Raw genomic sequence first — 12,295 nt, forward strand, 5'->3', positions numbered from 1 at the left:
CGACGAGAAAGCCGCGGGCGGGATTAAATACCCGCGTTAATCCGATTCGCTGCAAATGTTTTCGAGCGACTCACCCCCTCGCCCCCTATCTCTCTCTTTCATCTATCCCAGGGGTTCCCAATCGGGCAACATTACCCACTGCCCGATTATTGTTTACTCGACGAGTGCACGACCCCCCACAGAGCAAATTTTTAATACTTTTCAAACTTCTCCCCAATATGGCAGGATCTCGTCTCTCGAGACCTTGTGACTAATTCGTGGCAATTGCTAACTATTTATTTGCATTGAAATTGTCTGCTTTCGATAGCTTTGACAGGGAAGAATGAAGAAAATTGGAGAACGTTTCACCAAATAATTTTAGTTTTTTTCACAAAATGATACGTCTTAATTATACAATGTCTCTGAGATAATCAATAGCAATATTAATAACGGTTAAGTTTATATTTAAGAAAAAAATTTATCTCATAGAGGGTTAAACCAATTTCGAACGACACCCCACTACAACTATACTATAAATATTATAGAAATTTCTAAGATTTAAACCGTGGTAATTCTAGGTGGGTCCAGCCAATTAGGCCGTCGAACATCTGCGGTTGGGCTCCGTGACGGTACGATAAAGACGTTAAGTAATAAATAAATAAATCGCGTCACCGGGGGGTGAAAGTTGTCGTAATGAAAAAAGTTGGGAAACACTGAGGCAGCCTCTTCGTGCTTTTGACTCGACGGAGCTTTTCCCGCGGACACGTTTCATACGTGTCGCACACGGCCAGCTCGAATGTGTACGCTGCATGCCTGAGCTGGTTGAACGCCGTGGGGGATGGTTGCTCGATAACGTCGTCGTGACGGAGGCAAGGGGGTAAGGTTGCGTCTCCTCTCCTATATATCATTACTTTCTCGGCCTCGTAATCTCGGTCGCCGCGCTAAATTTATTCATGGTCCGGATAACCGTGTTAAGGTGTATTTTACCTACTGGAGCGGCGCTGTTTTCTTGGATCGCGTGATACCTTTTTTCGAGAATCCCCGTCGGGCCAGTTCGCATAACTTCGCTCGCAGCCCGTTCCTAGTGCTACCCTGCACCAGACGCATTTTCATATTTTTCGAAAATAGCCCGCGAACGGTGGAAAATAAAGTTGAACTTAAGGGTACGTTCAAGGCTTCTAACTTCCTACGAATTATAAAAATTAATATTTTGTTGGCCAATGTCACTGTAATTAATATCTGCAGTACGAAGTGTAAATTAAATTGAATTGTTTTCTGGTCCATTCTTCCTAAAGTAAATTGAAAATCAAAATTGATTATTCGTACGGAGTCTGTTAACATTCATGCTTACGATAAAATTCTTCAACCACTGAAATTTGCATCTAGCAGAATAACACGAGCATCCAAAGATTCGAATTATACGATCGACCAAACCGAAAGGGCAAAATTGTAGGAATGTTTAAAGTCGCCGGATTCATCGTGTTATTAAATAAATTTTACCGGACGACGCCGGGGAGTCTTTCCGTAAATTAAGTAAATATCCACGGAGCACGATAAACATTTAAATCGTTTCTCCTTGAAAAGATTCGAAACGGCCCCGCTGCACTCTCGTCGAATTATCCCCGACGACACGGTACCTACTGCTTTGAGATTAAAGTTCCGCGTAGACGTACTCACCGTGTAGCAAACTCCTGATGACGTCGCTGCATCCAATTCGCGTCGAAGACAATTCCTGAAACAGACACGCATCCATACAGCGAGATGAAACATTAACCGAGTTCCTGGGAATTGAAACAACGCCGCGCGACGAATCGTAACCTAAGGGGGAACACGGGAATTCGGTAAAAAGATTTAACGCGAAACAATTCCTTTCAACGAAAAAACAAACGTTTCTTTGACAAATTCATTGTCAAAATGGGAAATAATTATACCTGAAACGCATTCCGAAATTATTAACACTAAACCTACCGACACTTCCTGTATACCCTGCCATAATTGATTAAATTACCAGTCTTTTTATTTCACGTTTACGAAGTAACGTAATTTTTGCATTATATGTATAGAAAGTTGTGTTTTGATTTTTATTCGTAAGGTATCCTTCCCTTTTACGTTAAACAATTTTTTAATTTTCATCGGATAGATAAAACGAAATTGAAAACGAAGTTTGTTTCAAGTCGAAACCGTAGTTAGTTCTACAGAAAATAATTGTTAATGATGCAAACACCCGGTATACAAATTTAAATTCAGTTCAATATCAATAGGAATTGCTGAAACTTCATTGAGTATGTAAGGTCAAAGTAAATGTAAAAATAAACATAGAAGACAGCATAAATTATGGTAGTTGGTATAGTCATTGGATAAGGGATGAAATGCCCTTTAAAATGAGCGTTCGAACCAGTCGATAGCTTTATTAGTTCCGGAGATATGAGGATTTTAGTTTCAAGTCGATGCGGTGGCTAGTTCCGGAGATACGAGGGTCCGAAGCGTTTGTTTACGTTTCATTCAGATCAATGAACTCGCGCGCGCGACAGTAGTAAACAGTGCGTAGTAAATTCTTGGAAATACTACGCCGGAACTAGGTCACTCGGTCACGACTCACGTGCGACGAAGAGGTACGACGCGACGCGTCAGACGGAGACAGAGATAGTCAAATTAAGAAAAATACCCTTTTACATAAATTACGATATCTCGAAAACGGAAAGTCCGATCGACAAAAACCAAAAACTATTTTAAAGGGGAAGCTTCACCGTTTCTAACAATGCCTCAATAATTAATAAAACACTAATAGTTTCGGAACTGTACGCGTCTAAAATTTAACTATTTTTATACGCGTTGTTAGACTGTTCTGAGACAGTGTAAATTGAAAATTCTCTCCTTTCATCTTTGCTATACATATATTTTCTATTTACATCGGAAGTTAACCAGAATTTGGTACCAAATTTTGTCCACTTTTTTTACAAAAACAAAAATGTATAAAAAATATAAATCATTCAACTACATATTTTTCTCCAGAATAAATTTAGATAGAACTGTAACTTTAACAAGGCTGTAAAAATAAGTTCGATAACAAATCGTGAATATTCTGAATTCCAATTATCTAGAAACACGAAATTTCGTTTTCGTGGGCAATTTAAGAGGTTTGGTCCGACAATGATCGCATTAAGAATAGGCAACTATAGGTACATAGTTTCATTTTCTATATGTTTAATGTCTTGTAGAAAGTGTCATGGTTAATTTTGATGGATTGCAGTCCCCAACAAAGTATTTGGTTCGTTCAAGAACGTATGTATTTGCTCTAAGCTTCGAATACCATCGTCGAGCATGGTACAAACACGCTTTCTGATTTCCACGATACACGCAATCCTCGTTGCTACAGTTCGTTCTATACACTGACTGAACAAGCTCGCACGGAAGCAATCGGGCTCGCGCGGGACAAGCAACGTCAAGCGGAATGCTCCGGCGCAACGTACATGTATTATTCAAGCTGACACTTGCGCAACGCTTAGCGACGTTGGATCCCCGTCGGACAAAAATGGTTTCGCGAGAAACAAAAATACGGAAAGGACGAGGATCCGCGACGTCGTCCAGAAATGGGGGGATGAGCCTTTTGGTGGCCAGGATAAAACGGACAGATAGCGACGACTACGACAATGACGCCCGCTGATGCTGAAGGAGGAAATGTTATTTCTTTGGGACGGTAAGTGACAGCCCGAAAGACGTTCGAAGATACTCGTGCCAGAATATCGCAACGACGCGACGGCTAGACGAATCCGTTGAACGCCAACGAACGAAAGTTGGACAAAAAGGAAGGGCCAGCTACGAAACGAGTCGCGGGAAATTATGTTGTTTCCGGGCTGAGTCGGAAATGGACGCTAGTTTCCAAGGGAAACACGATCGATGCTAAATTATTGTACTCGATCTAACGTTTGGGGCATTTATTTTTCTCAACGTTTCACACTGGGTCAAACAATTCTTCTGCGTCCATAGACTTCGTCTGTTATCAACAGTGCATTAGTTATGGAATTATCATATTCTGTATACACGTTTTGAGATGGATTGATACTTTTTTGTTCAAGGAAAACATAATCGATGGTATGTTACTGTACTCGATCTAACGTTCGAGGTATCTATTTTTCTCAACGTTTCACACTGTGTCAAACAACTTTTCAGCGTCCATAGATCTCGTCTATTATTATCAGTACATTAATTATGGGATTATTATTCTGTAGCGTTCGATGCTTGCATTACGTATCAAGTTGCAGACTCAAAGTAGTGCAGGGGAAAATTTTCTTTCTCTTTCGAATCTGGACAACTTGAAAGACGGAGAAACGTTGCAGGAACTGAACCGTGTAATTTATCTCCAGCTAGCTCGGCTTTGTGTACATCGGAGACAAGAGTAAGGAACAGTGAGGGCGTGTAAGGGACAGGATTCATGCGAGTAGGTCCAGGAAGTGGTAGGGATAACTACATAACAACCCGAAGGATACGAAACAAGATACAGCTATAGAGAAACACTGTTTCAAAATAGAATTTTATCTCTAAGCCGAGCAAACAGAATTTCGTACTTTCAGTTAGCCCTCCGTTGCAAGAATTTCACTTCATCTGGGAAGGAATTATTTCCGTGTGTCTAGGATATTTATAAATTGAGTTATTAGATATCACTGGAGGGGAAAAACACATAAACCTTCGTTGTACTCTACAGGGCTTTTCTTGAGGTACATTTGTACAATAAAGTAGAACTTATCAAACTTCATGGGGGCCAATGATACAATATTACTGTCAACTTTGAAGATACTTTTCTTAAAAATTCCTGTAACTTGGCAAGATATATATAAATACAGATGCCAAGCGTCGAAGGGGTATCCTGAATAGTTTTTCTTTTACGAGACTCAAAATTCCCAAAAGGGACGATGCAAATGAGAAAAGTGTTTCTGTTGGTCGCTGTAAATTATTTTTACCCGAAAGAAAAAATACCAAATTTAATGAATCAATTTAATCAGTTTCCTGAATACCAGCGTGGATTCGAAGAGAACGGTGCAGCCAGCCCCGAACGGAGATGGTAGGAAAAAACAACACCGTGCAGATTTATGCGGTCGTTATCGTCAGTGAAACGCGTGGACATCGATGAACAAAGAAAAGAAAAATGGCCGTCCATCGATTCCTATCGAATTACCCGTTCGAGCGATTCCGTCGTGTAAAAAATACTTTTATTCGGTAGGAACGATCGTTCGTACCGATTATTGCGCTCTTCCGCGCGAAGAGTAATGCTCCCCTGGCAGCGGGCATCGTTTGCTTCGCGCCGGACCTCTAAACCGTGCCGGGCAGGAAAAATGGCGAAACTACCGGCTGGTTGAAAGAACGAGGGAAAAAGGGAAAGAGAAAGAGGGAGGGCGTCGGGTATAAAGTAAGAGGAGCGGAAGCATTAGTGGTATTGCCATACTATTACTCGCGCCCCTCTTAATAGCCCGCCCATTAAAGATAATGAACGTAAATTATGCGTAACGGAGCACGGTTAAAAAGGTTGCCTCTATCTACCGCAAAAGGCACAGCCGTTCTAAATTGACTGTACGACTGGACGGTTCCGCATGGCGGGACACGCGCCGCGGAAGAAGTAGATCGGAATGAAGAATTTATTGTCACGCCAAACCTGGTTGCGCGCGATTGTCGGGAAAGAATTAATGCCCGCGAAACTACGATGTCAACGTTACGCCGCAAGAATATATCGGGGTCGCTTGCAAATCCCCCCCACCACCTGTGTTTTCAATTTTACGCGTGCGCGTTTCCGGAGGAAAATACCTTTGGACCTTCAAAAATATAGTACAAACTGTTTTAAAGCGAAATTCGAAGTGTTATGAAAGTTGTAGCCAACAAACGTGACTCGTTAAGGAGCAGGTATGACGATTAATTAACAGTTGTAAAATGTGAATGTATCGGCCATGTCGAAAAGAGAATGGGGTTCGAGACTCCCGAAATATTAAAAAAGAAAAAAAAACTTGGTGAGAGAGGTGAAGGCAAATTAACGTATACCATTATAAACAAACTGACTACGTATTACGGATTAGAAATTTGGAGGAATATTAGTAGCGTTAAAAAAATGAAAAATGATATGGCGACGTTCTATCATATGACAATTGCATTAAAACAATTACATTAAAAAAAATTCTTGAAAAATGCCTCATTTTTGGGCGTTTAAAGGTATATCCTCCCTTAAAAAACGTTTCGTTCGAGAATCAGCTTTTTACCTCGAATTTGGTCGCGTATAATGGGCGATGGTTTGGAAACTTTCTATGTAAATAAAAATTCTGAAAATACACTTTGCAAGTCGAATTGTACGAGTGATAATACACATATGTGTATCATTGGGGAGTGCAAACGGTGTAGACTAGAATGCACTTAGTAGAAAATCTGAGTTACGAAAGATAATTAAAGTTTCACCCCCCTAAGGAAAGAATATCAAGGCTATTAATTCAAGGACCCCCTTTATTGTCTTTCTATTCAATTAGAAATAGTTAAATAAGAGAATTAATTATCAGAAACACTGCTACAGGCAATGAGTGAACCGAGATCAAGCCAATTACAAGATCTTTGAATCATAATTAAATCCTAAGGGACGAAGAGTCGTGCGAGCACCAAACACCTTTATATTTAGAGTGCTCTAGTAGGACTTGCTTGAAGTCTTTTTAATTAAAATTCTGATTAGATTTAACGGCCGCGCGAAAACTGATTAACACCGACAAAAGAGATCGAAAGCGAGGAATGCACCCATTGACCGAATATTGAAATTTAATTCGACGGAAGGCCGTGTCGCGGTAAAAACACCTGTAAGCAGAAAGCGTCTAAAACGTCGCCAGAACGGGCGTTTAGATAGAAATTCGCATTTTCGATCGTCGGAAAAATCACCGCCGCGACGTTTCGAGATTGCAAAAAGTTTGCAACCACGCGCACGTCACGAAGAAAACCGAAACATTGATAACGCTTCTTCTCTCGCCGTGCACTTTTTTTCCACCCGGTTGGAAGTACATAAAACGAGATGAGCAAACATACAATGGAGCAATCAAAGAATAAATTGGGGCTCGCGACAAAGCTGCTCTCGCTCTGTCTGCGAGCGTAAAACCACGTATGCCCAGATGTACAGCCGTGAAAAATTTGTCCCCGCGAGGCAACAACGTTTCGAACAACACATTTTCCTCCGCATTTGCCGATATAACTCAAGGAAATCTGGCACGGACGTGAGGCGAATATATCCTCCCACGTAGACGTGAAAATCAGTATATTATACACGCCTCTGCTCTCCTTCTCTCTCTCTCGTCGATTTTGCGCGCGATCTTCGAGAAAACGTTTTGCTTTTCGTGTACCTTTCGAGTTACGGGGCGCAGCAGACTGCATTCTACGTACCATTCCCATCGCGGGAGCGATTTTTGCCAGCAGTGAGCAGAATCTTTCGCTGGGAGTCGTTTTACAACTACTCGGGGATTTTGCAACCCTACTGGGTAACCTTCCAACGAAACGAACCATTAAAAGACGTATTAAACGTTGCTATATTAAGTACTTGGCGACAATAATTGCTCGAGGCTTGTGGCACCTTTCGAGAACAACCCCCTCGAGGGATGAAAAGAAATTAGTAATTAAATTGCTCTAACCCCCTTCTCCTGTATCGAACTGCTTGTCTGGTTAAAATAAAACAGGGAATCTTTTCCGAATCTGCAATCTTTCAGATAATGTAAATTCTGTTTCAATTATAAATTGTAGTGATGATAAAAAGATGAAGAGAATAGGAACTTATTTTTAATGAATTGTTTCTATTTATTTTTACCAAATATTGTTCTTATTCCCACTGTGATGTTTCTATGTACGAAGTTTCTCGTTTTGGTTTTTTTTAATATTAATGTGCAAGTAATATCCAATTACAAAACCGATAGAAATATAAAATAATACAATTTAATGGGTAATGCCCTTTCTACGAACTTATACAGCAAAAACTGAATAGAAAATATTGAAATAATACGAGATTTGGAAATATATACAGACAAGTAAATATGAAATATCCCAAAGTACTGTACAAAATAACATAATTCTAATACAGCAAAATCTGAATAGAAAATATTGAAATAATACGAGATTTAGAAATATATACAGACACATAAATATAAAATATTTTAAAGTACTATACAAAGTAACATAAACCCTTGAATATCTCGATGTATGAAAAAATGGAGTCGTACGAAAGAGAACAGCTCACTTTACAAGGAACAAGCTCCTTTTTAAATTATAGGGAATCGCCTTTATTCTGAACGAATAGAAGGGAACACGTATCGTGAGATTTGCCCGCTGATGCTTAGAAATGTCGGAATTCGGCGAACAATAGGTCGGTTTGGAACAAGTCGAGTGCGTGTGTCACCGAGGTTACGATTCCCGACGATCAAAGATCTTTAAAGGGTCACGGAGTATAATAGAGTTTGCGAATCGCTGTCGCGTAACGACGCAAAACGCGGCCTGTTCCGAAAGCTAATATTATTAGTAGCACAATAGAGTCTCGATTATCCTACTCGGCCGTAGTCGCTTGCAAAAGGAATGCCACGGAATAAAGTTTACCCTTTGACGTGCTCCCACCATGCGAACGTCGACTGAATGGAGAGTTACCGGAGCGTACGCGCGTTATGAACTTTAATGCGGTATGCAGGGGATATTACTTATTGCAGAAAGATCGTACGGCGCTTTCAACGGGGAAACGGTTTCGTTTAGTGATAAAACGACGAGGCTACGGGAAACGAAATCGATCACGGGTTGATTTCAAATGCGTACTCCGCGGGGAAATACTTATCGTAGACGAATACAAAATGCATCGTGTAAAATCAAGTCTCGGCGATAACCACTTCTTCGAGGTTCGTTCGAACGTCAAAAGATAACTAATTTTATTATTTTGTAGCTGGTAATGGGAGAAGTATCGAGATATGGTGAGAACACACACCGATGAAGATATTATCTCAACGTTAAAAATGTTCTTTTAATTTCGTTTTGGACCTTGCGTAAAGATTGTTGTTTATCGAGAGATACGCTTTTTATTGCTTTCAACGGCCCAAGAAACATGGCCCGGGTCCAATTAGTTTCCATCGGGGCCAGCTGTAACGAGCAACAGCGCCATAAAATTATCACCGAACGTCCATTGGCCAACATTTCCCTGTTATTTTCTACACCGAGGATCATCGAACCCTATTAAACGAATGTCCTTTTCACCGAGCCAGTGTTGCAACGTTCTTCCCACTGTCTCTTATACATATTCAACGTCATCATTTCTACCGTGGCGAATGGCTCTCGCGGAATGGCGACGCAAAACCTTCCGCGACGGCTTCCCGTTGCACGTTTTCGTGCGTTTTCCTTCGGGAGATAATTGACGGGCCACCGAGGTCTCGTCGTGCAGCTCGAATCCACCATAGAGACTCGATATTAATATTTATTCGCAGAAACGTCTCGTCAACTTTGTCCAAGGAGTTATTATCGCCGACAAAAAATTTAATCAAATAACACGAAAGAATTTAACGTCATTATTTAAACCGACAAAACACATACATCATCGCGATAAAAAAATGTAATAAAGAACTATAATTATTCTACTCGCCTTGCGTCATAAAGTTGCTCGTTACCATTTTTGTCGATCGCTATCCAACGTGGACAACCGACTGGAATCGGGGTCAGTGACGCACGATTTTTGTTCATTAACATGTTCGTTTATTATGTCTCTGTTTTGTAATTTTTCTTCCGTTCGAACGTCCCAGATTATACAAAGTCGTAAAAAGTTCAACCACGATGACCCGAATGGCTTTCGTTCGGTAAAATCGAAATTGAAATTATTTCCATGTACAAAGTAATATTTTTAAAAATACGAATCAGCAAAATAATGCAGTCATCCGTAGTAATAAATCCACCGAAGCTTCAAGAGGTAAAAATCGATGCACTTAAGAGGTCAGTAATTTCCCCGGGCAAGAACCTTATCGAAAATATGTGGGGAATTATGGCCAGGACTGTTTGCGATAACGGTAAGCAATATACATGTGCAAAAGTGTTGGAATTGGCCATTCGGGACGTTAATTGACTATCGAATGGAAAATATTTAAGAAAGGAACAGCCATATTATTGATTACAAAGCATTCAGAAATGCTTTATGGATGTTCATTGAAAAATAGAGTGTACACATTTAGCTAAATACAACGTTAAAACTAGACTTGAAGTATCTTGTAATTATTTTTCGAGAGAATGAAAAATCACATTTATTCGATGATTAGAAAATAGAAGTGTGATTTTGAGGTCTTTGAAGACACTTGCATAAAGGTATGCATCGATCAAATGCACCCAATTGCACTTTTGTTTATATTCCACCGTTTCAATTTTGAAGGAGGGTATGATGCTGAAAATAATTAATAATCTAATATTTCGCAGATAGTCGATGGATGCACACCGCCTGACGACGTCAGACGCGCGTTTAGAGATTTTAGCTGAGAGCTGGCTTCGCTTCTTTAGCGTGACGCGGGCCCATTACCATTTAGATACGTGGCTCGCTCAGCCCTAGGCAGGAATTCCAATTCGAGGCTAGCTCGAAGTAAATTACACGCGGAACGTTTAACGTCCTACGATATTTCACAATTGGCTGCGATGCAGCGGGGAATGGCTCTGTCAATTCGAGACGTCGAGTCGCGTTAACTGGGCGCGGAACCGACTCTTTACAATTGCGAACGATTTATGGAATACGCCGCTGTATTGTACGGAGTGTCGCGCCCAACTTGCCCACCTTGAATATCTCGATCGTTCTTTACGATGGAACGGATATCAGAAAACATTGTTTGCTCGGGAGAGGCAAATATCCCGACAACGAGAAAAATGCTTCCAAACGTCATCCTTTTTCCCTAGGATTTTATTCCCGTTTCGAATTCAATGATTTATAGCTGCCTCGTCTTCGCGTGACGTTCAATGGAACGTGAAGAGAAATTATCGAAAACGTTTACTATTATTACAGATTTCGTTCGTTCATCGTCTCTAAAATGACACCATAAATGATTTTAAATAATCCAAGGATTATTGAGCAACACTTTCTAACATCATCCTTTTTGTTGGGATTTTATTGTCGTTTCGAATTCAATGATTTATAGCTGCTTCGTCTTCGCGTGACGTTTAATGAAATGAGAAGAGAAATTATCGAAGACTATGTATTTTAAAAAAATGTTTACCAATATTATGTTCGTTTATCGTCTCTAAAATATATCCAATTAAATTGTATCCAAGTATTATTGAAACTAGTAAAAATCTAAAACAATATTCTAGAACCGCCTTATTATTTTTTATCGACTTATGACCATGATTTCGCTCAAACTTGGCGTGTACCTTGAGTACATGTGTCGCTATAACCTGTACTAGAATGAAGTCAAAATCATTATTCTTTCTATTTCTTTTTAGCCTGCCAAAATTAAAAACTAGGAAAAAATCGATATTTCAACTATAAAATGTTGCCATTTTTTTAATTATCAATCTTTTTCTGTCCTTTTAATACCAGGTATAGAAAAATGTATCCCAATTAAAAATCTTTTTCATTTTTCTGGCTTAGCAAATAGAATGGAAGCCATTAGAACACCAAGCTCTGTACTGCCACTAATCTTGACTATTTCTCGTTGTAAAAATTTGTGAACATTACTTAAAAAGTAATAATTATATTGCACAGTTTCTTCATAAAAAAATACCAAAGAGACCAAAAAAACGCGTTCCACAGTGGAAGAGCTCGACAAGAACTTGCAAGCCACGTTTCTCAAAGACAATCGATCGAGCACGATCGATGAGAAGCGTTTGCGTTTCTTTCCGCGAACAATAGGTAATGTCTGGCGGTGTAATTGATCCAGTAATCGTTCGCAGGAGCCCGCGGGGGTTTCGTTCGATCGTTCGACAGAAGTCCGGAATACGAAACGAGGCGCTTTGCATTTCCATCGCGGCATCGGCGTCGAAAGTGACGTTTAAAACAGCGAAGGCGACGGAGAGGAGATCCTTTCGGGGGCGCCTTAAACAATCTTGTCTTCGGCCGCGGAGAGGGCGAGGAAGCGTCAAACGACGGGAATAAATTCGGCTGGCTGCGTTTAAAGAGCGATCGGCTGCTATACAGCGGATCACCTCGTCCATAAACATTAGATAACGGAAATACGGGGATGAAACGATGGGAGAGCACCGAGGAGCAGATAAAGAAGACCGAGAGTTCGCGCTTGCAAAGGAAAGGGACCAGTAATAGGCGCGTCCGCGAGAAATATCGACGAGGGGCGGAATTCCGGAGATCTTATCGCTC

General features: G+C 40.5%; 1 protein-coding gene across 2 annotated transcripts in view; it reads right to left on the reverse strand.

Annotated features, from left to right (window-relative positions):
* The window catches only part of LOC122399109, a 605,244-nt gene that overhangs the window by 522,524 nt on the left and 70,425 nt on the right, over nt 1–12,295 (reverse strand). For both annotated transcript variants that reach the window (XM_043399523.1, XM_043399528.1), the window contains exon 2: nt 1,657–1,711. The gene's annotated coding sequence lies outside the window, so the exon portion shown is untranslated. The remainder of the gene's footprint in view (nt 1–1,656; nt 1,712–12,295) is intronic.

The sequence above is a fragment of the Colletes gigas genome, unplaced genomic scaffold (genome assembly GCF_013123115.1).
Source record: "Colletes gigas isolate AHSC1104 unplaced genomic scaffold, ASM1312311v1 Colletes_gigas_Sc00012, whole genome shotgun sequence".
In the NCBI taxonomy this organism is placed as follows: domain Eukaryota; kingdom Metazoa; phylum Arthropoda; class Insecta; order Hymenoptera; family Colletidae; genus Colletes; species Colletes gigas.